Raw genomic sequence first — 22,771 nt, forward strand, 5'->3', positions numbered from 1 at the left:
CAGCAACTTGCTGTTTCTGCCTGGCCTCGAACCAGGGACCTTTCGCGTGTAAGGCGAACGTGATAACCACTACACTATAGAAACAGACATGCCTGCTTACTTGCTTCATGTGGCTATGCATTGGACTGGAACCACTGCACTGGAAACAGACACACCTGCTTTCTTTATGTGGCTATGCTTTGGACTGGAATGCAAGGACTAAGGGACAATATTCATGACGCTCAAAGCTGAGCCTTTCTGACAGGATCTCTTCCTTTGGAAGAAAGGAACTGGGATCACTTTCATTCCAAGAGGTGATTTCAAAACCAGCCCTGCAATTACTTTGGAGAAGCACTGTGCATTTCATGTTCCAACGAGAAGTGCTGCTCCAACACAAAAAAGCAGTTAGAAAGAAATCCCGCACTCCTTCATCATGCCGAACTGCCTCGACACCAGTAGAAAGCATGCAATGCATTCCACCATGGCATCTTACAAGAGTGGAAAGCAGAAATACTCCTGTTTAAAAACAGATCGAACCTATGAAGGCACGGGCTCGTCCGGGATTTGAACTCGGGACCTCTCACACCCAAAGCGAGAATCATACCCCTAGACCAACGAGCCTGCTGCTGCAAAAGCCTTTCAAACATCTTCTGAAGTGTCTTTGTGAAAAAGCAGGGCCACTTGGAGACTCTCCTTCTAAGCGTGCCATAGCAATTGATGTTTTGTGCCAAGGGTTTTTTTTTTGCCTCTAGCAAGGCAAGAGGTAGTGAAGAAGCCCTATGCTAGCAAGCTGAACTGTGGCGCTGATGAGAAAAGCAGACCCTTTCTGGTAGTTGTACGCCTCCGCAGGACCTGGGCCCTTGCACCGTAGACTTCCAGACCAGAAGCACTGAAGGGCCTGCCATCTCTTGCGCCTGAGCCAGAGGAGCATGCCTCTTGTATTCAAGCACAATTGCTCGCTCAGTGCTCGATCAGGCGAGATTTATATGAGTGCCTCACAGGCCTGAAACACTCACCTGGGAGACGCGGGGTGGCTGAATTCCCAGAATGGCCTTCGATAGGAAAATCACCTCCTTTCCTCCCGACTCATTTCAGAATTGGGTGAAAATCGCAAGACAGTGTTCAGGGGTGCATGGGTACTGCCTACTCCCAGCTGCCTCTCTGTCTTCTTCATGTTAATTTCAAGTCACAAGGAGGGACCATTGCCATTCTGCTCCGCCCACCTAACCAGGAAACCCAGGTTGAGCTTGTCTGCCTGTTGTTGTTGCAGGGGCAGTGCCTTCTCTGCCCAAAAGTGGCAGGAGAGCCTCACTTCAAACGATGGAATCAACTGCTTAAGTAGAAACCAGCATGGTAGTTACAGTGATAAGGTGCAGCTCTAACAGAAGGCGTGACTGAGATGCCCCTTCCAGAAATACATGGAATGCTGATTGAGGGCCCAGCCGGAGGGTTGGTGGATTTCTTTTCATATGCTACAGCAGCTTGCAAAGATAGTGTTGTGGGGAGCTGGCTGTGCAAGCAGAGGAAGATTTAAGGGCAGAAAATAGACCTATCAGAAGTGCGATATGAACCCACAACTACATGAGCAAACCAGGATGCTTAGCTTAACTGAAGATCAAGCTCTCTTGAGGCTGCCGCCTTAGACCACTCGGCCATCCTGACAGCTGAGTCTGTGTTTAGGTCTGACTCCTCAGTCTGCACTTGTCGATGCTGCCGCTTGCAATGTTCCTATCAAGGTGACAGGTTTAAAGGCCCCACAATATAACATGGCCAAGAAAAAAAAAAGTAAAAAACAGAATAAGAAACCAGGCACATGCACGACTACGCAAAGATGTAGATAACTTTTTACCGGCCTGCAATAGTAATACAAGTTTTACACAGGTCACAAGTTTTTAAAGGCCATCCCTGAGTGAGACTAAGCTTTTAGGGAGCAAACACAAAAGCAGACACTGCCCATTGTTTCTGCCCGGTCTCGAACCGGGGACCTTTCGCGTGTTAGGCGAACGTGATAACCACTACACTACAGAAACAAGCATGAGGGCTTGACTGAAGGAGCAAAATTCCCCTCATATGTTTGCCCGATTGCCTCTATACTTGATCAGCAGTTGCTCGCAAAGCGAGGAGTAAGTGTGAAAATTGCAGCGTTGTCAGCCAGCAAGCGTACACTCAGATGTACTGAAAAGTCACAGCTGCGGGTAGAGACAAATATCTGATGCCTAAATGCCTGAAACCAGAGCCTGTGAAAGCATCACACAGAGCACACTGAAAGCAAGCAGGAAGGAAGCCAAGGCATGGTGATCCTTTTTTTCTCCTGAGGCTAAAAATATTTTGCACAACAATGCTTTGAGTGGAATGAGGAATCTTCAAGCTTTGTGTATTTTGAGTAAAATTTGTGTGTTTTCTGCTAAAAAGGGTGTGTTGGGGATTTGGACCCGGACACCAACGAGCGAGGGCACAGAAGCACCACTGCTCAGACCCTGCTCCTAGGGTTGAGGGCAGAGAGTGGGCGAATACATCGCAAGGCAAGAAAATGCACATGGTTCTCTCTTCTGCAATATGACTAGAGTCATTTCCATGGTCGTCATCGAACATGACATAAAACGCCTCTATCCTTTAGACCTTTTGGCCCATAATTACAAGAGGATGACTGAGTGAGACGCTCTGCCAAATTTGGCAGCCTCGCACTCAGTCATTTTCAAAATGCAGGGAAGCGCCGTATTTAGTAGAATACAGCGCACCCCTGTGCTTCCCTCTGCGCCAGCTCTAAATTAGCTGCCGAGCACCAACGCAGCCATCCTTGCGCCATGGTACAAGGATGGCTGCGTGGAGGGGGAAATTGTTTTTGTTCAGGAAGGCACACCTTCCTGCACAACAGAAATCTTCAGTGGCGATATGTTCGTGCAGCACACATAGAAAGAGCAAAAATGAGGAGAAATGAAAACATTTCTGCTCGTTTCTCCACTATAACGACACCCATTGTATGGCGCTTGGATTTTGGCGCTGCCACAGATTTACAAAAACTCGTAAAACTGGAGCAGCATCAAAATGCTATGGTGTTGCAGTGGCCCACCCAGAGCAACGCCCATTGCACGCCCCTTCCAGGGAAAGGGCTGCGTGTGAAGGGGCCGTATTTACAAGGTGGTGTTAAGCCACAAAACGTGGTTGAACGGCGTCTTGTAAATACGGCACAGTACATAGTGCCACCGGGGCGTCACTAAAGATGATGTGCCGGTGGCGATAGGGCCTTGTAAGTCTGGCCCTTTCTTTGCTCAAGGTGTATGTTCTTGGTGAAGGTAGGAAAGCCATTTTCGCTCTCATACCTTCCTTCCTTGGCTGGCTTGACCACAGTAGGCCCAGGCTTCAATGGAAAGGTCAAAAAGGGAGCAACTGACTGCCGTAAGGTGTATCGTCTTCTCTTGGTGAGTTGAGACCGATGCCCTTGGAGCGTAGTACCTCACGATGGTGAGGGATAGACACAGCCTCTTTAATTTCAATTTACCTGTCAGGTGAGGTGGTAAATGCAAATAATGTGATAAAGCACAGCAACTTGCTGTTTCTGCCTGGCCTCGAACCAGGGACCTTTCGCGTGTAAGGCGAACGTGATAACCACTACACTATAGAAACAGACATGCCTGCTTACTTGCTTCATGTGGCTATGCATTGGACTGGAACCACTGCACTGGAAACAGACACACCTGCTTTCTTTATGTGGCTATGCTTTGGACTGGAATGCAAGGACTAAGGGACAATATTCATGACGCTCAAAGCTGAGCCTTTCTGACAGGATCTCTTCCTTTGGAAGAAAGGAACTGGGATCACTTTCATTCCAAGAGGTGATTTCAAAACCAGCCCTGCAATTACTTTGGAGAAGCACTGTGCATTTCATGTTCCAACGAGAAGTGCTGCTCCAACACAAAAAAGCAGTTAGAAAGAAATCCCGCACTCCTTCATCATGCCGAACTGCCTCGACACCAGTAGAAAGCATGCAATGCATTCCACCATGGCATCTTACAAGAGTGGAAAGCAGAAATACTCCTGTTTAAAAACAGATCGAACCTATGAAGGCACGGGCTCGTCCGGGATTTGAACCCGGGACCTCTCACACCCAAAGCGAGAATCATACCCCTAGACCAACGAGCCTGCTGCTGCAAAAGCCTTTCAAACATCTTCTGAAGTGTCTTTGTGAAAAAGCAGGGCCACTTGGAGACTCTCCTTCTAAGCGTGCCATAGCAATTGATGTTTTGTGCCAAGGGTTTTTTTTTTGCCTCTAGCAAGGCAAGAGGTAGTGAAGAAGCCCTATGCTAGCAAGCTGAACTGTGGCGCTGATGAGAAAAGCAGACCCTTTCTGGTAGTTGTACGCCTCCGCAGGACCTGGGCCCTTGCACCGTAGACTTCCAGACCAGAAGCACTGAAGGGCCTGCCATCTCTTGCGCCTGAGCCAGAGGAGCATGCCTCTTGTATTCAAGCACAATTGCTCGCTCAGTGCTCGATCAGGCGAGATTTATATGAGTGCCTCACAGGCCTGAAACACTCACCTGGGAGACGCGGGGTGGCTGAATTCCCAGAATGGCCTTCGATAGGAAAATCACCTCCTTTCCTCCCGACTCATTTCAGAATTGGGTGAAAATCGCAAGACAGTGTTCAGGGGTGCATGGGTACTGCCTACTCCCAGCTGCCTCTCTGTCTTCTTCATGTTAATTTCAAGTCACAAGGAGGGACCATTGCCATTCTGCTCCGCCCACCTAACCAGGAAACCCAGGTTGAGCTTGTCTGCCTGTTGTTGTCGCAGGGGCAGTGCCTTCTCTGCCCAAAAGTGGCAGGAGAGCCTCACTTCAAACGATGGAATCAACTGCTTAAGTAGAAACCAGCATGGTAGTTACAGTGATAAGGTGCAGCTCTAACAGAAGGCGTGACTGAGATGCCCCTTCCAGAAATACATGGAATGCTGATTGAGGGCCCAGCCGGAGGGTTGGTGGATTTCTTTTCATATGCTACAGCAGCTTGCAAAGATAGTGTTGTGGGGAGCTGGCTGTGCAAGCAGAGGAAGATTTAAGGGCAGAAAATAGACCTATCAGAAGTGCGATATGAACCCACAACTACATGAGCAAACCAGGATGCTTAGCTTAACTGAAGATCAAGCTCTCTTGAGGCTGCCGCCTTAGACCACTCGGCCATCCTGACAGCTGAGTCTGTGTTTAGGTCTGACTCCTCAGTCTGCACTTGTCGATGCTGCCGCTTGCAATGTTCCTATCAAGGTGACAGGTTTAAAGGCCCCACAATATAACATGGCCAAGAAAAAAAAAAGTTAAAAACAGAATAAGAAACCAGGCACATGCACGACTACGCAAAGATGCAGATAACTTTTTACCGGCCTGCAATAGTAATACAAGTTTTACACAGGTCACAAGTTTTTAAAGGCCATCCCTGAGTGAGACTAAGCTTTTAGGGAGCAAACACAAAAGCAGACACTGCCCATTGTTTCTGCCCGGTCTCGAACCAGGGACCTTTCGCGTGTTAGGCGAACGTGATAACCACTACACTACAGAAACAAGCATGAGGGCTTGACTGAAGGAGCAAAATTCCCCTCATATGTTTGCCCGATTGCCTCTATACTTGATCAGCAGTTGCTCGCAAAGCGAGGAGTAAGTGTGAAAATTGCAGCGTTGTCAGCCAGCAAGCGTACACTCAGATGTACTGAAAAGTCACAGCTGCGGGTAGAGACAAATATCTGATGCCTAAATGCCTGAAACCAGAGCCTGTGAAAGCATCACACAGAGCACACTGAAAGCAAGCAGGAAGGAAGCCAAGGCATGGTGATCCTTTTTTTCTCCTGAGGCTAAAAATATTTTGCACAACAATGCTTTGAGTGGAATGAGGAATCTTCAAGCTTTGTGTATTTTGAGTAAAATTTGTGTGTTTTCTGCTAAAAAGGGTGTGTTGGGGATTTGGACCCGGACACCAACGAGCGAGGGCACAGAAGCACCACTGCTCAGACCCTGCTCCTAGGGTTGAGGGCAGAGAGTGGGCGAATACATCGCAAGGCAAGAAAATGCACATGGTTCTCTCTTCTGCAATATGACTAGAGTCATTTCCATGGTCGTCATCGAACATGACATAAAACGCCTCTATCCTTTAGACCTTTTGGCCCATAATTACAAGAGGATGACTGAGTGAGACGCTCTGCCAAATTTGGCAGCCTCGCACTCAGTCATTTTCAAAATGCAGGGAAGCGCCGTATTTAGTAGAATACAGCGCACCCCTGTGCTTCCCTCTGCGCCAGCTCTAAATTAGCTGCCGAGCACCAACGCAGCCATCCTTGCGCCATGGTACAAGGATGGCTGCGTGGAGGGGGAAATTGTTTTTGTTCAGGAAGGCACACCTTCCTGCACAACAGAAATCTTCAGTGGCGATATGTTCGTGCAGCACACATAGAAAGAGCAAAAATGAGGAGAAATGAAAACATTTCTGCTCGTTTCTCCACTATAACGACACCCATTGTATGGCGCTTGGATTTTGGCGCTGCCACAGATTTACAAAAACTCGTAAAACTGGAGCAGCATCAAAATGCTATGGTGTTGCAGTGGCCCACCCAGAGCAACGCCCATTGCACGCCCCTTCCAGGGAAAGGGCTGCGTGTGAAGGGGCCGTATTTACAAGGTGGTGTTAAGCCACAAAACGTGGTTGAACGGCGTCTTGTAAATACGGCACAGTACATAGTGCCACCGGGGCGTCACTAAAGATGATGTGCCGGTGGCGATAGGGCCTTGTAAGTCTGGCCCTTTCTTTGCTCAAGGTGTATGTTCTTGGTGAAGGTAGGAAAGCCATTTTCGCTCTCATACCTTCTTCCTTGGCTGGCTTGACCACAGTAGGCCCAGGCTTCAATGGAAAGGTCAAAAAGGGAGCAACTGACTGCCGTAAGGTGTATCGTCTTCTCTTGGTGAGTTGAGACCGATGCCCTTGGAGCGTAGTACCTCACGATGGTGAGGGATAGACACAGCCTCTTTAATTTCAATTTACCTGTCAGGTGAGGTGGTAAATGCAAATAATGTGATAAAGCACAGCAACTTGCTGTTTCTGCCTGGCCTCGAACCAGGGACCTTTCGCGTGTAAGGCGAACGTGATAACCACTACACTACAGAAACAGACATGCCTGCTTATTTGCTTCATGTGGCTATGCATTGGACTGGAACCACTGCACTGGAAACAGACACACCTGCTTTCTTTATGTGGCTATGCTTTGGACTGGAATGCAAGGACTAAGGGACAATATTCATGACGCTCAAAGCTGAGCCTTTCTGACAGGATCTCTTCCTTTGGAAGAAAGGAACTGGGATCACTTTCATTCCAAGAGGTGATTTCAAAACCAGCCCTGCAATTACTTTGGAGAAGCACTGTGCATTTCATGTTCCAACGAGAAGTGCTGCTCCAACACAAAAAAGCAGTTAGAAAGAAATCCCGCACTCCTTCATCATGCCGAACTGCCTCGACACCAGTAGAAAGCATGCAATGCATTCCACCATGGCATCTTACAAGAGTGGAAAGCAGAAATACTCCTGTTTAAAAACAGATCGAACCTATGAAGGCACGGGCTCGTCCGGGATTTGAACCCGGGACCTCTCACACCCAAAGCGAGAATCATACCCCTAGACCAACGAGCCTGCTGCTGCAAAAGCCTTTCAAACATCTTCTGAAGTGTCTTTGTGAAAAAGCAGGGCCACTTGGAGACTCTCCTTCTAAGCGTGCCATAGCAATTGATGTTTTGTGCCAAGGGTTTTTTTTTTTGCCTCTAGCAAGGCAAGAGGTAGTCAAGAAGCCCTATGCTAGCAAGCTGAACTGTGGCGCTGATGAGAAAAGCAGACCCTTTCTGGTAGTTGTACGCCTCCGCAGGACCTGGGCCCTTGCACCGTAGACTTCCAGACCAGAAGCACTGAAGGGCCTGCCATCTCTTGCGCCTGAGCCAGAGGAGCATGCCTCTTGTATTCAAGCACAATTGCTCGCTCAGTGCTCGATCAGGCGAGATTTATATGAGTGCCTCACAGGCCTGAAACACTCACCTGGGAGACGCGGGGTGGCTGAATTCCCAGAATGGCCTTCGATAGGAAAATCACCTCCTTTCCTCCCGACTCATTTCAGAATTGGGTGAAAATCGCAAGACAGTGTTCAGGGGTGCATGGGTACTGCCTACTCCCAGCTGCCTCTCTGTCTTCTTCATGTTAATTTCAAGTCACAAGGAGGGACCATTGCCATTCTGCTCCGCCCACCTAACCAGGAAACCCAGGTTGAGCTTGTCTGCCTGTTGTTGTTGCAGGGGCAGTGCCTTCTCTGCCCAAAAGTGGCAGGAGAGCCTCACTTCAAACGATGGAATCAACTGCTTAAGTAGAAACCAGCATGGTAGTTACAGTGATAAGGTGCAGCTCTAACAGAAGGCGTGACTGAGATGCCCCTTCCAGAAATACATGGAATGCTGATTGAGGGCCCAGCCGGAGGGTTGGTGGATTTCTTTTCATATGCTACAGCAGCTTGCAAAGATAGTGTTGTGGGGAGCTGGCTGTGCAAGCAGAGGAAGATTTAAGGGCAGAAAATAGACCTATCAGAAGTGCGATATGAACCCACAACTACATGAGCAAACCAGGATGCTTAGCTTAACTGAAGATCAAGCTCTCTTGAGGCTGCCGCCTTAGACCACTCGGCCATCCTGACAGCTGAGTCTGTGTTTAGGTCTGACTCCTCAGTCTGCACTTGTCGATGCTGCCGCTTGCAATGTTCCTATCAAGGTGACAGGTTTAAAGGCCCCACAATATAACATGGCCAAGAAAAAAAAAAGTAAAAAACAGAATAAGAAACCAGGCACATGCACGACTACGCAAAGATGCAGATAACTTTTTACCGGCCTGCAATAGTAATACAAGTTTTACACAGGTCACAAGTTTTTAAAGGCCATCCCTGAGTGAGACTAAGCTTTTAGGGAGCAAACACAAAAGCAGACACTGCCCATTGTTTCTGCCCGGTCTCGAACCGGGGACCTTTCGCGTGTTAGGCGAACGTGATAACCACTACACTACAGAAACAAGCATGAGGGCTTGACTGAAGGAGCAAAATTCCCCTCATATGTTTGCCCGATTGCCTCTATACTTGATCAGCAGTTGCTCGCAAAGCGAGGAGTAAGTGTGAAAATTGCAGCGTTGTCAGCCAGCAAGCGTACACTCAGATGTACTGAAAAGTCACAGCTGCGGGTAGAGACAAATATCTGATGCCTAAATGCCTGAAACCAGAGCCTGTGAAAGCATCACACAGAGCACACTGAAAGCAAGCAGGAAGGAAGCCAAGGCATGGTGATCCTTTTTTTCTCCTGAGGCTAAAAATATTTTGCACAACAATGCTTTGAGTGGAATGAGGAATCTTCAAGCTTTGTGTATTTTGAGTAAAATTTGAGTGTTTTCTGCTAAAAAGGGTGTGTTGGGGATTTGGACCCGGACACCAACGAGCGAGGGCACAGAAGCACCACTGCTCAGACCCTGCTCCTAGGGTTGAGGGCAGAGAGTGGGCGAATACATCGCAAGGCAAGAAAATGCACATGGTTCTCTCTTCTGCAATATGACTAGAGTCATTTCCATGGTCGTCATCGAACATGATATAAAACGCCTCTATCCTTTAGACCTTTTGGCCCATAATTACAAGAGGATGACTGAGTGAGACGCTCTGCCAAATTTGGCAGCCTCGCACTCAGTCATTTTCAAAATGCAGGGAAGCGCCGTATTTAGTAGAATACAGCGCACCCCTGTGCTTCCCTCTGCGCCAGCTCTAAATTAGCTGCCGAGCACCAACGCAGCCATCCTTGCGCCATGGTACAAGGATGGCTGCGTGGAGGGGGAAATTGTTTTTGTTCAGGAAGGCACACCTTCCTGCACAACAGAAATCTTCAGTGGCGATATGTTCGTGCAGCACACATAGAAAGAGCAAAAATGAGGAGAAATGAAAACATTTCTGCTCGTTTCTCCACTATAACGACACCCATTGTATGGCGCTTGGTTTTTGGCGCTGCCACAGATTTACAAAAACTCGTAAAACTGGAGCAGCATCAAAATGCTATGGTGTTGCAGTGGCCCACCCAGAGCAACGCCCATTGCACGCCCCTTCCAGGGAAAGGGCTGCGTGTGAAGGGGCCGTATTTACAAGGTGGTGTTAAGCCACAAAACGTGGTTGAACGGCGTCTTGTAAATACGGCACAGTACATAGTGCCACCGGGGCGTCACTAAAGATGATGTGCCGGTGGCGATAGGGCCTTGTAAGTCTGGCCCTTTCTTTGCTCAAGGTGTATGTTCTTGGTGAAGGTAGGAAAGCCATTTCGCTCTCATACCTTCCTTCCTTGGCTGGCTTGACCACAGTAGGCCCAGGCTTCAATGGAAAGGTCAAAAAGGGAGCAACTGACTGCCGTAAGGTGTATCGTCTTCTCTTGGTGAGTTGAGACCGATGCCCTTGGAGCGTAGTACCTCACGATGGTGAGGGATAGACACAGCCTCTTTAATTTCAATTTACCTGTCAGGTGAGGTGGTAAATGCAAATAATGTGATAAAGCACAGCAACTTGCTGTTTCTGCCTGGCCTCGAACCAGGGACCTTTCGCGTGTAAGGCGAACGTGATAACCACTACACTATAGAAACAGACATGCCTGCTTACTTGCTTCATGTGGCTATGCATTGGACTGGAACCACTGCACTGGAAACAGACACACCTGCTTTCTTTATGTGGCTATGCTTTGGACTGGAATGCAAGGACTAAGGGACAATATTCATGACGCTCAAAGCTGAGCCTTTCTGACAGGATCTCTTCCTTTGGAAGAAAGGAACTGGGATCACTTTCATTCCAAGAGGTGATTTCAAAACCAGCCCTGCAATTACTTTGGAGAAGCACTGTGCATTTCATGTTCCAACGAGAAGTGCTGCTCCAACACAAAAAAGCAGTTAGAAAGAAATCCCGCACTCCTTCATCATGCCGAACTGCCTCGACACCAGTAGAAAGCATGCAATGCATTCCACCATGGCATCTTACAAGAGTGGAAAGCAGAAATACTCCTGTTTAAAAACAGATCGAACCTATGAAGGCACGGGCTCGTCCGGGATTTGAACCCGGGACCTCTCACACCCAAAGCGATAATCATACCCCTAGACCAACGAGCCTGCTGCTGCAAAAGCCTTTCAAACATCTTCTGAAGTGTCTTTGTGAAAAAGCAGGGCCACTTGGAGACTCTCCTTCTAAGCGTGCCATAGCAATTGATGTTTTGTGCCAAGGGTTTTTTTTTTGCCTCTAGCAAGGCAAGAGGTAGTCAAGAAGCCCTATGCTAGCAAGCTGAACTGTGGCGCTGATGAGAAAAGCAGACCCTTTCTGGTAGTTGTACGCCTCCGCAGGACCTGGGCCCTTGCACCGTAGACTTCCAGACCAGAAGCACTGAAGGGCCTGCCATCTCTTGCGCCTGAGCCAGAGGAGCATGCCTCTTGTATTCAAGCACAATTGCTCGCTCAGTGCTCGATCAGGCGAGATTTATATGAGTGCCTCACAGGCCTGAAACACTCACCTGGGAGACGCGGGGTGGCTGAATTCCCAGAATGGCCTTCGATAGGAAAATCACCTCCTTTCCTCCCGACTCATTTCAGAATTGGGTGAAAATCGCAAGACAGTGTTCAGGGGTGCATGGGTACTGCCTACTCCCAGCTGCCTCTCTGTCTTCTTCATGTTAATTTCAAGTCACAAGGAGGGACCATTGCCATTCTGCTCCGCCCACCTAACCAGGAAACCCAGGTTGAGCTTGTCTGCCTGTTGTTGTTGCAGGGGCAGTGCCTTCTCTGCCCAAAAGTGGCAGGAGAGCCTCACTTCAAACGATGGAATCAACTGCTTAAGTAGAAACCAGCATGGTAGTTACAGTGATAAGGTGCAGCTCTAACAGAAGGCGTGACTGAGATGCCCCTTCCAGAAATACATGGAATGCTGATTGAGGGCCCAGCCGGAGGGTTGGTGGATTTCTTTTCATATGCTACAGCAGCTTGCAAAGATAGTGTTGTGGGGAGCTGGCTGTGCAAGCAGAGGAAGATTTAAGGGCAGAAAATAGACCTATCAGAAGTGCGATATGAACCCACAACTACATGAGCAAACCAGGATGCTTAGCTTAACTGAAGATCAAGCTCTCTTGAGGCTGCCGCCTTAGACCACTCGGCCATCCTGACAGCTGAGTCTGTGTTTAGGTCTGACTCCTCAGTCTGCACTTGTCGATGCTGCCGCTTGCAATGTTCCTATCAAGGTGACAGGTTTAAAGGCCCCACAATATAACATGGCCAAGAAAAAAAAAAGTAAAAAACAGAATAAGAAACCAGGCACATGCACGACTACGCAAAGATGCAGATAACTTTTTACCGGCCTGCAATAGTAATACAAGTTTTACACAGGTCACAAGTTTTTAAAGGCCATCCCTGAGTGAGACTAAGCTTTTAGGGAGCAAACACAAAAGCAGACACTGCCCATTGTTTCTGCCCGGTCTCGAACCGGGGACCTTTCGCGTGTTAGGCGAACGTGATAACCACTACACTACAGAAACAAGCATGAGGGCTTGACTGAAGGAGCAAAATTCCCCTCATATGTTTGCCCGATTGCCTCTATACTTGATCAGCAGTTGCTCGCAAAGCGAGGAGTAAGTGTGAAAATTGCAGCGTTGTCAGCCAGCAAGCGTACACTCAGATGTACTGAAAAGTCACAGCTGCGGGTAGAGACAAATATCTGATGCCTAAATGCCTGAAACCAGAGCCTGTGAAAGCATCACACAGAGCACACTGAAAGCAAGCAGGAAGGAAGCCAAGGCATGGTGATCCTTTTTTTCTCCTGAGGCTAAAAATATTTTGCACAACAATGCTTTGAGTGGAATGAGGAATCTTCAAGCTTTGTGTATTTTGAGTAAAATTTGTGTGTTTTCTGCTAAAAAGGGTGTGTTGGGGATTTGGACCCGGACACCAACGAGCGAGGGCACAGAAGCACCACTGCTCAGACCCTGCTCCTAGGGTTGAGGGCAGAGAGTGGGCGAATACATCGCAAGGCAAGAAAATGCACATGGTTCTCTCTTCTGCAATATGACTAGAGTCATTTCCATGGTCGTCATCGAACATGACATAAAACGCCTCTATCCTTTAGACCTTTTGGCCCATAATTACAAGAGGATGACTGAGTGAGACGCTCTGCCAAATTTGGCAGCCTCGCACTCAGTCATTTTCAAAATGCAGGGAAGCGCCGTATTTAGTAGAATACAGCGCACCCCTGTGCTTCCCTCTGCGCCAGCTCTAAATTAGCTGCCGAGCACCAACGCAGCCATCCTTGCGCCATGGTACAAGGATGGCTGCGTGGAGGGGGAAATTGTTTTTGTTCAGGAAGGCACACCTTCCTGCACAACAGAAATCTTCAGTGGCGATATGTTCGTGCAGCACACATAGAAAGAGCAAAAATGAGGAGAAATGAAAACATTTCTGCTCGTTTCTCCACTATAACGACACCCATTGTATGGCGCTTGGATTTTGGCGCTGCCACAGATTTACAAAAACTCGTAAAACTGGAGCAGCATCAAAATGCTATGGTGTTGCAGTGGCCCACCCAGAGCAACGCCCATTGCACGCCCCTTCCAGGGAAAGGGCTGCGTGTGAAGGGGCCGTATTTACAAGGTGGTGTTAAGCCACAAAACGTGGTTGAACGGCGTCTTGTAAATACGGCACAGTACATAGTGCCACCGGGGCGTCACTAAAGATGATGTGCCGGTGGCGATAGGGCCTTGTAAGTCTGGCCCTTTCTTTGCTCAAGGTGTATGTTCTTGGTGAAGGTAGGAAAGCCATTTTCGCTCTCATACCTTCCTTCCTTGGCTGGCTTGACCACAGTAGGCCCAGGCTTCAATGGAAAGGTCAAAAAGGGAGCAACTGACTGCCGTAAGGTGTATCGTCTTCTCTTGGTGAGTTGAGACCGATGCCCTTGGAGCGTAGTACCTCACGATGGTGAGGGATACACACAGCCTCTTTAATTTCAATTTACCTGTCAGGTGAGGTGGTAAATGCAAATAATGTGATAAAGCACAGCAACTTGCTGTTTCTGCCTGGCCTCGAACCAGGGACCTTTCGCGTGTAAGGCGAACGTGATAACCACTACACTACAGAAACAGACATGCCTGCTTATTTGCTTCATGTGGCTATGCATTGGACTGGAACCACTGCACTGGAAACAGACACACCTGCTTTCTTTATGTGGCTATGCTTTGGACTGGAATGCAAGGACTAAGGGACAATATTCATGACGCTCAAAGCTGAGCCTTTCTGACAGGATCTCTTCCTTTGGAAGAAAGGAACTGGGATCACTTTCATTCCAAGAGGTGATTTCAAAACCAGCCCTGCAATTACTTTGGAGAAGCACTGTGCATTTCATGTTCCAACGAGAAGTGCTGCTCCAACACAAAAAAGCAGTTAGAAAGAAATCCCGCACTCCTTCATCATGCCGAACTGCCTCGACACCAGTAGAAAGCATGCAATGCATTCCACCATGGCATCTTACAAGAGTGGAAAGCAGAAATACTCCTGTTTAAAAACAGATCGAACCTATGAAGGCACGGGCTCGTCCGGGATTTGAACCCGGGACCTCTCACACCCAAAGCGAGAATCATACCCCTAGACCAACGAGCCTGCTGCTGCAAAAGCCTTTCAAACATCTTCTGAAGTGTCTTTGTGAAAAAGCAGGGCCACTTGGAGACTCTCCTTCTAAGCGTGCCATAGCAATTGATGTTTTGTGCCAAGGGTTTTTTTTTTTGCCTCTAGCAAGGCAAGAGGTAGTCAAGAAGCCCTATGCTAGCAAGCTGAACTGTGGCGCTGATGAGAAAAGCAGACCCTTTCTGGTAGTTGTACGCCTCCGCAGGACCTGGGCCCTTGCACCGTAGACTTCCAGACCAGAAGCACTGAAGGGCCTGCCATCTCTTGCGCCTGAGCCAGAGGAGCATGCCTCTTGTATTCAAGCACAATTGCTCGCTCAGTGCTCGATCAGGCGAGATTTATATGAGTGCCTCACAGGCCTGAAACACTCACCTGGGAGACGCGGGGTGGCTGAATTCCCAGAATGGCCTTCGATAGGAAAATCACCTCCTTTCCTCCCGACTCATTTCAGAATTGGGTGAAAATCGCAAGACAGTGTTCAGGGGTGCATGGGTACTGCCTACTCCCAGCTGCCTCTCTGTCTTCTTCATGTTAATTTCAAGTCACAAGGAGGGACCATTGCCATTCTGCTCCGCCCACCTAACCAGGAAACCCAGGTTGAGCTTGTCTGCCTGTTGTTGTTGCAGGGGCAGTGCCTTCTCTGCCCAAAAGTGGCAGGAGAGCCTCACTTCAAACGATGGAATCAACTGCTTAAGTAGAAACCAGCATGGTAGTTACAGTGATAAGGTGCAGCTCTAACAGAAGGCGTGACTGAGATGCCCCTTCCAGAAATACATGGAATGCTGATTGAGGGCCCAGCCGGAGGGTTGGTGGATTTCTTTTCATATGCTACAGCAGCTTGCAAAGATAGTGTTGTGGGGAGCTGGCTGTGCAAGCAGAGGAAGATTTAAGGGCAGAAAATAGACCTATCAGAAGTGCGATATGAACCCACAACTACATGAGCAAACCAGGATGCTTAGCTTAACTGAAGATCAAGCTCTCTTGAGGCTGCCGCCTTAGACCACTCGGCCATCCTGACAGCTGAGTCTGTGTTTAGGTCTGACTCCTCAGTCTGCACTTGTCGATGCTGCCGCTTGCAATGTTCCTATCAAGGTGACAGGTTTAAAGGCCCCACAATATAACATGGCCAAGAAAAAAAAAAGTAAAAAACAGAATAAGAAACCAGGCACATGCACGACTACGCAAAGATGCAGATAACTTTTTACCGGCCTGCAATAGTAATACAAGTTTTACACAGGTCACAAGTTTTTAAAGGCCATCCCTGAGTGAGACTAAGCTTTTAGGGAGCAAACACAAAAGCAGACACTGCCCATTGTTTCTGCCCGGTCTCGAACCGGGGACCTTTCGCGTGTTAGGCGAACGTGATAACCACTACACTACAGAAACAAGCATGAGGGCTTGACTGAAGGAGCAAAATTCCCCTCATATGTTTGCCCGATTGCCTCTATACTTGATCAGCAGTTGCTCGCAAAGCGAGGAGTAAGTGTGAAAATTGCAGCGTTGTCAGCCAGCAAGCGTACACTCAGATGTACTGAAAAGTCACAGCTGCGGGTAGAGACAAATATCTGATGCCTAAATGCCTGAAACCAGAGCCTGTGAAAGCATCACACAGAGCACACTGAAAGCAAGCAGGAAGGAAGCCAAGGCATGGTGATCCTTTTTTTCTCCTGAGGCTAAAAATATTTTGCACAACAATGCTTTGAGTGGAATGAGGAATCTTCAAGCTTTGTGTATTTTGAGTAAAATTTGAGTGTTTTCTGCTAAAAAGGGTGTGTTGGGGATTTGGACCCGGACACCAACGAGCGAGGGCACAGAAGCACCACTGCTCAGACCCTGCTCCTAGGGTTGAGGGCAGAGAGTGGGCGAATACATCGCAAGGCAAGAAAATGCACATGGTTCTCTCTTCTGCAATATGACTAGAGTCATTTCCATGGTCGTCATCGAACATGATATAAAACGCCTCTATCCTTTAGACCTTTTGGCCCATAATTACAAGAGGATGACTGAGTGAGACGCTCTGCCAAATTTGGCAGCCTCGCACTCAGTCATTTTCAAAATGCAGGGAAGCGCCGTATTTAGTAGAATACAGCGCACCCCTGTGCTTCCCTCTGCGCCAGCTCTAAATTAGCTGCCGAGCACCAACGCAGCCATCCTTGCGCCATGGTACAAGGATGGCTGCGTGGAGGGGGAAATTGTTTTTGTTCAGGAAGGCACACCTTCCTGCACAACAGAAATCTTCAGTGGCGATATGTTCGTGCAGCACACATAGAAAGAGCAAAAATGAGGAGAAATGAAAACATTTCTGCTCGTTTCTCCACTATAACGACACCCATTGTATGGCGCTTGGTTTTTGGTGCTGCCACAGATTTACAAAAACTCGTAAAACTGGAGCAGCATCAAAATGCTATGGTGTTGCAGTGGCCCACCCAGAGCAACGCCCATTGCACGCCCCTTCCAGGGAAAGGGCTGCGTGTGAAGGGGCCGTATTTACAAGGTGGTGTTAAGCCACAAAACGTGGTTGAACGGCGTCTTGTAAATACGGCACAGTACATAGTGCCACCGGGGCGTCACTAAAGATGATGTGCCGGTGGCGATAGGGCCTTGTAAGTCTGGCCCTTTCTTTGCTCAAGGTGTATGTTCTTGGTGAAGGTAGGAAAGCCATTTTCGCTCTCATACCTTCCTTCCTTGGCTGGCTTGACCACAGTAGGCCCAGGCTTCAATGGAAAGGTCAAAAAGGGAGCAACTGACTGCCGTAAGGTGTATCGTCTTCTCTTGGTGAGTTGAGACCGATGCCCTTGGAGCGTAGTACCTCACGATGGTGAGGGATAGACACAGCCTCTTTAATTTCAATTTACCTGTCAGGTGAGGTGGTAAATGCAAATAATGTGATAAAGCACAGCAACTTGCTGTTTCTGCCTGGCCTCGAACCAGGGACCTTTCGCGTGTAAGGCGAACGTGATAACCACTACACTATAGAAACAGACATGCCTGCTTACTTGCTTCATGTGGCTATGCATTGGACTGGAACCACTGCACTGGAAACAGACACACCTGCTTTCTTTATGTGGCTATGCTTTGGACTGGAATGCAAGGACTAAGGGACAATATTCATGACGCTCAAAGCTGAGCCTTTCTGACAGGATCTCTTCCTTTGGAAGAAAGGAACTGGGATCACTTTCATTCCAAGAGGTGATTTCAAAACCAGCCCTGCAATTACTTTGGAGAAGCACTGTGCATTTCATGTTCCAACGAGAAGTGCTGCTCCAACACAAAAAAGCAGTTAGAAAGAAATCCCGCACTCCTTCATCATGCCGAACTGCCTCGACACCAGTAGAAAGCATGCAATGCATTCCACCATGGCATCTTACAAGAGTGGAAAGCAGAAATACTCCTGTTTAAAAACAGATCGAACCTATGAAGGCACGGGCTCGTCCGGGATTTGAACCCGGGACCTCTCACACCCAAAGCGAGAATCATACCCCTAGACCAACGAGCCTGCTGCTGCAAAAGCCTTTCAAACATCTTCTGAAGTGTCTTTGTGAAAAAGCAGGGCCACTTGGAGACTCTCCTTCTAAGCGTGCCATAGCAATTGATGTTTTGTGCCAAGGGTTTTTTTTTTGCCTCTAGCAAGGCAAGAGGTAGTCAAGAAGCCCTATGCTAGCAAGCTGAACTGTGGCGCTGATGAGAAAAGCAGACCCTTTCTGGTAGTTGTACGCCTCCGCAGGACCTGGGCCCTTGCACCGTAGACTTCCAGACCAGAAGCACTGAAGGGCCTGCCATCTCTTGCGCCTGAGCCAGAGGAGCATGCCTCTTGTATTCAAGCACAATTGCTCGCTCAGTGCTCGATCAGGCGAGATTTATATGAGTGCCTCACAGGCCTGAAACACTCACCTGGGAGACGCGGGGTGGCTGAATTCCCAGAATGGCCTTCGATAGGAAAATCACCTCCTTTCCTCCCGACTCATTTCAGAATTGGGTGAAAATCGCAAGACAGTGTTCAGGGGTGCATGGGTACTGCCTACTCCCAGCTGCCTCTCTGTCTTCTTCATGTTAATTTCAAGTCACAAGGAGGGACCATTGCCATTCTGCTCCGCCCACCTAACCAGGAAACCCAGGTTGAGCTTGTCTGCCTGTTGTTGTTGCAGGGGCAGTGCCTTCTCTGCCCAAAAGTGGCAGGAGAGCCTCACTTCAAACGATGGAATCAACTGCTTAAGTAGAAACCAGCATGGTAGTTACAGTGATAAGGTGCAGCTCTAACAGAAGGCGTGACTGAGATGCCCCTTCCAGAAATACATGGAATGCTGATTGAGGGCCCAGCCGGAGGGTTGGTGGATTTCTTTTCATATGCTACAGCAGCTTTAAAGATAGTGTTGTGGGGAGCTGGCTGTGCAAGCAGAGGAAGATTTAAGGGCAGAAAATAGACCTATCAGAAGTGCGATATGAACCCACAACTACATGAGCAAACCAGGATGCTTAGCTTAACTGAAGATCAAGCTCTCTTGAGGCTGCCGCCTTAGACCACTCGGCCATCCTGACAGCTGAGTCTGTGTTTAGGTCTGACTCCTCAGTCTGCACTTGTCGATGCTGCCGCTTGCAATGTTCCTATCAAGGTGACAGGTTTAAAGGCCCCACAATATAACATGGCCAAGAAAAAAAAAAGTAAAAAACAGAATAAGAAACCAGGCACATGCACGACTACGCAAAGATGCAGATAACTTTTTACCGGCCTGCAATAGTAATACAAGTTTTACACAGGTCACAAGTTTTTAAAGGCCATCCCTGAGTGAGACTAAGCTTTTAGGGAGCAAACACAAAAGCAGACACTGCCCATTGTTTCTGCCCGGTCTCGAACCGGGGACCTTTCGCGTGTTAGGCAAACGTGATAACCACTACACTACAGAAACAAGCATGAGGGCTTGACTGAAGGAGCAAAATTCCCCTCATATGTTTGCCCGATTGCCTCTATACTTGATCAGCAGTTGCTCGCAAAGCGAGGAGTAAGTGTGAAAATTGCAGCGTTGTCAGCCAGCAAGCGTACACTCAGATGTACTGAAAAGTCACAGCTGCGGGTAGAGACAAATATCTGATGCCTAAATGCCTGAAACCAGAGCCTGTGAAAGCATCACACAGAGCACACTGAAAGCAAGCAGGAAGGAAGCCAAGGCATGGTGATCCTTTTTTTCTCCTGAGGCTAAAAATATTTTGCACAACAATGCTTTGAGTGGAATGAGGAATCTTCAAGCTTTGTGTATTTTGAGTAAAATTTGTGTGTTTTCTGCTAAAAAGGGTGTGTTGGGGATTTGGACCCGGACACCAACGAGCGAGGGCACAGAAGCACCACTGCTCAGACCCTGCTCCTAGGGTTGAGGGCAGAGAGTGGGCGAATACATCGCAAGGCAAGAAAATGCACATGGTTCTCTCTTCTGCAATATGACTAGAGTCATTTCCATGGTCGTCATCGAACATGACATAAAACGCCTCTATCCTTTAGACCTTTTGGCCCATAATTACAAGAGGATGACTGAGTGAGACGCTCTGCCAAATTTGGCAGCCTCGCACTCAGTCATTTTCAAAATGCAGGGAAGCGCCGTATTTAGTAGAATACAGCGCACCCCTGTGCTTCCCTCTGCGCCAGCTCTAAATTAGCTGCCGAGCACCAACGCAGCCATCCTTGCGCCATGGTACAAGGATGGCTGCGTGGAGGGGGAAATTGTTTTTGTTCAGGAAGGCACACCTTCCTGCACAACAGAAATCTTCAGTGGCGATATGTTCGTGCAGCACACATAGAAAGAGCAAAAATGAGGAGAAATGAAAACATTTCTGCTCGTTTCTCCACTATAACGACACCCATTGTATGGCGCTTGGATTTTGGCGCTGCCACAGATTTACAAAAACTCGTAAAACTGGAGCAGCATCAAAATGCTATGGTGTTGCAGTGGCCCACCCAGAGCAACGCCCATTGCACGCCCCTTCCAGGGAAAGGGCTGCGTGTGAAGGGGCCGTATTTACAAGGTGGTGTTAAGCCACAAAACGTGGTTGAACGGCGTCTTGTAAATACGGCACAGTACATAGTGCCACCGGGGCGTCACTAAAGATGATGTGCCGGTGGCGATAGTGCCTTGTAAGTCTGGCCCTTTCTTTGCTCAAGGTGTATGTTCTTGGTGAAGGTAGGAAAGCCATTTTCGCTCTCATACCTTCCTTCCTTGGCTGGCTTGACCACAGTAGGCCCAGGCTTCAATGGAAAGGTCAAAAAGGGAGCAACTGACTGCCGTAAGGTGTATCGTCTTCTCTTGGTGAGTTGAGACCGATGCCCTTGGAGCGTAGTACCTCACGATGGTGAGGGATAGACACAGCCTCTTTAATTTCAATTTACCTGTCAGGTGAGGTGGTAAATGCAAATAATGTGATAAAGCACAGCAACTTGCTGTTTCTGCCTGGCCTCGAACCAGGGACCTTTCGCGTGTAAGGCGAACGTGATAACCACTACACTACAGAAACAGACATGCCTGCTTATTTGCTTCATGTGGCTATACATTGGACTGGAACCACTGCACTGGAAACAGACACACCTGCTTTCTTTATGTGGCTATGCTTTGGACTGGAATGCAAGGACTAAGGGACAATATTCATGACGCTCAAAGCTGAGCCTTTCTGACAGGATCTCTTCCTTTGGAAGAAAGGAACTGGGATCACTTTCATTCCAAGAGGTGATTTCAAAACCAGCCCTGCAATTACTTTGGAGAAGCACTGTGCATTTCATGTTCCAACGAGAAGTGCTGCTCCAACACAAAAAAGCAGTTAGAAAGAAATCCCGCACTCCTTCATCATGCCGAACTGCCTCGACACCAGTAGAAAGCATGCAATGCATTCCACCATGGCATCTTACAAGAGTGGAAAGCAGAAATACTCCTGTTTAAAAACAGATCGAACCTATGAAGGCACGGGCTCGTCCGGGATTTGAACCCGGGACCTCTCACACCCAAAGCGAGAATCATACCCCTAGACCAACGAGCCTGCTGCTGCAAAAGCCTTTCAAACATCTTCTGAAGTGTCTTTGTGAAAAAGCAGGGCCACTTGGAGACTCTCCTTCTAAGCGTGCCATAGCAATTGATGTTTTGTGCCAAGGGTTTTTTTTTTGCCTCTAGCAAGGCAAGAGGTAGTCAAGAAGCCCTATGCTAGCAAGCTGAACTGTGGCGCTGATGAGAAAAGCAGACCCTTTCTGGTAGTTGTACGCCTCCGCAGGACCTGGGCCCTTGCACCGTAGACTTCCAGACCAGAAGCACTGAAGGGCCTGCCATCTCTTGCGCCTGAGCCAGAGGAGCATGCCTCTTGTATTCAAGCACAATTGCTCGCTCAGTGCTCGATCAGGCGAGATTTATATGAGTGCCTCACAGGCCTGAAACACTCACCTGGGAGACGCGGGGTGGCTGAATTCCCAGAATGGCCTTCGATAGGAAAATCACCTCCTTTCCTCCCGACTCATTTCAGAATTGGGTGAAAATCGCAAGACAGTGTTCAGGGGTGCATGGGTACTGCCTACTCCCAGCTGCCTCTCTGTCTTCTTCATGTTAATTTCAAGTCACAAGGAGGGACCATTGCCATTCTGCTCCGCCCACCTAACCAGGAAACCCAGGTTGAGCTTGTCTGCCTGTTGTTGTTGCAGGGGCAGTGCCTTCTCTGCCCAAAAGTGGCAGGAGAGCCTCACTTCAAACGATGGAATCAACTGCTTAAGTAGAAACCAGCATGGTAGTTACAGTGATAAGGTGCAGCTCTAACAGAAGGCGTGACTGAGATGCCCCTTCCAGAAATACATGGAATGCTGATTGAGGGCCCAGCCGGAGGGTTGGTGGATTTCTTTTCATATGCTACAGCAGCTTGCAAAGATAGTGTTGTGGGGAGCTGGCTGTGCAAGCAGAGGAAGATTTAAGGGCAGAAAATAGACCTATCAGAAGTGCGATATGAACCCACAACTACATGAGCAAACCAGGATGCTTAGCTTAACTGAAGATCAAGCTCTCTTGAGGCTGCCGCCTTAGACCACTCGGCCATCCTGACAGCTGAGTCTGTGTTTA

At 48.4% G+C, this 22,771-nt stretch overlaps 19 non-coding genes across 19 annotated transcripts; all 19 read right to left on the reverse strand.

Annotated features, from left to right (window-relative positions):
- Positions 1-11: 11 nt before the first annotated feature.
- Positions 12-84, reverse strand: TRNAV-UAC (transfer RNA valine (anticodon UAC)). The gene has a single exon. It is a non-coding gene; the product is annotated as a tRNA-Val (tRNA).
- Positions 85-1,936: 1,852 nt separating this feature from the next.
- On the reverse strand, positions 1,937-2,009 carry TRNAV-AAC (transfer RNA valine (anticodon AAC)). Its single transcript has one exon. It is a non-coding gene; the product is annotated as a tRNA-Val (tRNA).
- Positions 2,010-3,530: 1,521 nt separating this feature from the next.
- Positions 3,531-3,603, reverse strand: TRNAV-UAC (transfer RNA valine (anticodon UAC)). Its single transcript has one exon. It is a non-coding gene; the product is annotated as a tRNA-Val (tRNA).
- A 444-nt stretch (positions 3,604-4,047) lies between these two features.
- On the reverse strand, positions 4,048-4,119 carry TRNAP-UGG (transfer RNA proline (anticodon UGG)). The gene has a single exon. It is a non-coding gene; the product is annotated as a tRNA-Pro (tRNA).
- Positions 4,120-5,455: 1,336 nt separating this feature from the next.
- On the reverse strand, positions 5,456-5,528 carry TRNAV-AAC (transfer RNA valine (anticodon AAC)). The gene has a single exon. It is a non-coding gene; the product is annotated as a tRNA-Val (tRNA).
- A 1,520-nt stretch (positions 5,529-7,048) lies between these two features.
- Positions 7,049-7,121, reverse strand: TRNAV-UAC (transfer RNA valine (anticodon UAC)). The gene has a single exon. It is a non-coding gene; the product is annotated as a tRNA-Val (tRNA).
- A 444-nt stretch (positions 7,122-7,565) lies between these two features.
- TRNAP-UGG (transfer RNA proline (anticodon UGG)) lies at positions 7,566-7,637 on the reverse strand. Its single transcript has one exon. It is a non-coding gene; the product is annotated as a tRNA-Pro (tRNA).
- A 1,337-nt stretch (positions 7,638-8,974) lies between these two features.
- TRNAV-AAC (transfer RNA valine (anticodon AAC)) lies at positions 8,975-9,047 on the reverse strand. The gene has a single exon. It is a non-coding gene; the product is annotated as a tRNA-Val (tRNA).
- A 1,520-nt stretch (positions 9,048-10,567) lies between these two features.
- Positions 10,568-10,640, reverse strand: TRNAV-UAC (transfer RNA valine (anticodon UAC)). Its single transcript has one exon. It is a non-coding gene; the product is annotated as a tRNA-Val (tRNA).
- A 444-nt stretch (positions 10,641-11,084) lies between these two features.
- On the reverse strand, positions 11,085-11,156 carry TRNAP-UGG (transfer RNA proline (anticodon UGG)). The gene has a single exon. It is a non-coding gene; the product is annotated as a tRNA-Pro (tRNA).
- Positions 11,157-12,492: 1,336 nt separating this feature from the next.
- Positions 12,493-12,565, reverse strand: TRNAV-AAC (transfer RNA valine (anticodon AAC)). The gene has a single exon. It is a non-coding gene; the product is annotated as a tRNA-Val (tRNA).
- Positions 12,566-14,086: 1,521 nt separating this feature from the next.
- On the reverse strand, positions 14,087-14,159 carry TRNAV-UAC (transfer RNA valine (anticodon UAC)). Its single transcript has one exon. It is a non-coding gene; the product is annotated as a tRNA-Val (tRNA).
- A 444-nt stretch (positions 14,160-14,603) lies between these two features.
- TRNAP-UGG (transfer RNA proline (anticodon UGG)) lies at positions 14,604-14,675 on the reverse strand. Its single transcript has one exon. It is a non-coding gene; the product is annotated as a tRNA-Pro (tRNA).
- Positions 14,676-16,012: 1,337 nt separating this feature from the next.
- On the reverse strand, positions 16,013-16,085 carry TRNAV-AAC (transfer RNA valine (anticodon AAC)). Its single transcript has one exon. It is a non-coding gene; the product is annotated as a tRNA-Val (tRNA).
- A 1,521-nt stretch (positions 16,086-17,606) lies between these two features.
- Positions 17,607-17,679, reverse strand: TRNAV-UAC (transfer RNA valine (anticodon UAC)). Its single transcript has one exon. It is a non-coding gene; the product is annotated as a tRNA-Val (tRNA).
- A 444-nt stretch (positions 17,680-18,123) lies between these two features.
- On the reverse strand, positions 18,124-18,195 carry TRNAP-UGG (transfer RNA proline (anticodon UGG)). The gene has a single exon. It is a non-coding gene; the product is annotated as a tRNA-Pro (tRNA).
- A 1,335-nt stretch (positions 18,196-19,530) lies between these two features.
- Positions 19,531-19,603, reverse strand: TRNAV-AAC (transfer RNA valine (anticodon AAC)). Its single transcript has one exon. It is a non-coding gene; the product is annotated as a tRNA-Val (tRNA).
- A 1,521-nt stretch (positions 19,604-21,124) lies between these two features.
- TRNAV-UAC (transfer RNA valine (anticodon UAC)) lies at positions 21,125-21,197 on the reverse strand. Its single transcript has one exon. It is a non-coding gene; the product is annotated as a tRNA-Val (tRNA).
- Positions 21,198-21,641: 444 nt separating this feature from the next.
- TRNAP-UGG (transfer RNA proline (anticodon UGG)) lies at positions 21,642-21,713 on the reverse strand. The gene has a single exon. It is a non-coding gene; the product is annotated as a tRNA-Pro (tRNA).
- Between the last annotated feature and the right edge of the window lie 1,058 nt (positions 21,714-22,771).

Source organism: Pleurodeles waltl, chromosome 10 (assembly GCF_031143425.1).
Source record: "Pleurodeles waltl isolate 20211129_DDA chromosome 10, aPleWal1.hap1.20221129, whole genome shotgun sequence".
Taxonomy (NCBI): Eukaryota; Metazoa; Chordata; class Amphibia; order Caudata; family Salamandridae; genus Pleurodeles; species Pleurodeles waltl.